This window comes from Sinocyclocheilus grahami, unplaced genomic scaffold (assembly GCF_001515645.1).
Source record: "Sinocyclocheilus grahami isolate Dianchi unplaced genomic scaffold, SAMN03320097.WGS_v1.1 scaffold1750.1, whole genome shotgun sequence".
NCBI classification, from domain to species: Eukaryota; Metazoa; Chordata; class Actinopteri; order Cypriniformes; family Cyprinidae; genus Sinocyclocheilus; species Sinocyclocheilus grahami.
Window position 1 is genome coordinate 3,289 of NW_015506929.1, and position 1,043 is coordinate 4,331.

General features: G+C 35.8%; 1 protein-coding gene and 1 long non-coding RNA gene across 2 annotated transcripts in view; both read right to left on the minus strand.

Annotated features, from left to right (window-relative positions):
• LOC107572437 (uncharacterized) overlaps window positions 1-157 on the minus strand; it is a 1,954-nt gene extending 1,797 nt beyond the window's left edge. Inside the window, exon 1 of the mRNA XM_016258864.1 lies at window positions 90-157. The gene's annotated coding sequence lies outside the window, so the exon portion shown is untranslated. The remainder of the gene's footprint in view (window positions 1-89) is intronic.
• A 276-nt stretch (window positions 158-433) lies between these two features.
• The window catches only part of LOC107572441 (uncharacterized), a 1,827-nt gene continuing 1,217 nt past the window's right edge, over window positions 434-1,043 (minus strand). The window contains exons 2-3 of the long non-coding RNA XR_001607341.1: window positions 674-730; window positions 434-572 (exon numbers count right to left, since the gene is read on the minus strand). This is a non-coding gene — a long non-coding RNA (uncharacterized lncRNA). The remainder of the gene's footprint in view (window positions 573-673; window positions 731-1,043) is intronic.

Here is a 1,043-nt window from a genome sequence, read left to right on the forward strand (position 1 = left end):
TTATTAGTGATTATGTGAAAATTCAGAAATGTATTTGATGTGAATGAATTTTTTTCATTGCAATATATCACTATGTTCCTGATGATTACCTGAAGATTTATAGACAAGCCAACCCCCCTTTACTTCCTGAAATTTTGGGAACAGATCCTTCAGTTGGGCACATACCTTACAATGTAAATAACACTGAGTAAAAATTAAATCCCCAACAGTTACAAGTGCAACACTGGTACAACCAGCTTATAGTGTTTAATTACAGTAATGTGCTAAAGAGCACCTCAGCACCCATGTTCCAGCTATACAGAGTTACTAATGAATTAAGCTCTGTTACATTAGCAAAAGAGAATTTTAAAAGATGCAAGAGAAACATCATGCATACTTACTTCAACATTTGCATTATCTTTCGCCCCAACCCAGCTTGCATATGTACCAGTTGCTCACTCTCCATAGGTGTTCGCTCATATTGGTGAGGAAGCAAATAAAAGTTAACAGGCAATATTTTTGCGGGTTTGCTAGGGGGCACTGACAGCATTCGCCTTTTACCCCGTCCTTTGCTGAAAAACCCAGGAAATTATCTGTTGCCAAAAAATCTCAATTACAAACCAAAATATTTACCATCAAATAATGTAATGTTTCTTTAGGTCAATATTAAATAAAAATAATGTAGTTGCAAAACCTGGTCATCTCAGTTTGGATGGTGGCCCTCTGCTGAACAGTGTGCTGCCTATGGAGGCTGAATCATTAAATTAATTTAATGAAAGTAATTTAATAAAACTATGCATGCACAAATACATATACATAACAGGGAATTCCTTTACCACACTATCCTTACTAACTATCCTTACCACAATAATAAATAAAAATACACAAAAAACCTGGAATTATCCTGACTGGGACCAGCTGCACTGCCTGAAGTCAGCAAAGACAACAAGTGCCTGGCTGACCTGACAACTTCACTGTCCTGTAAAAACAGTTTAAGCTGATTTTTTTTGTATCTTATAAACATTCATTATTGGTCTAATGGTCCGCTGTTTATAATGCTTTTT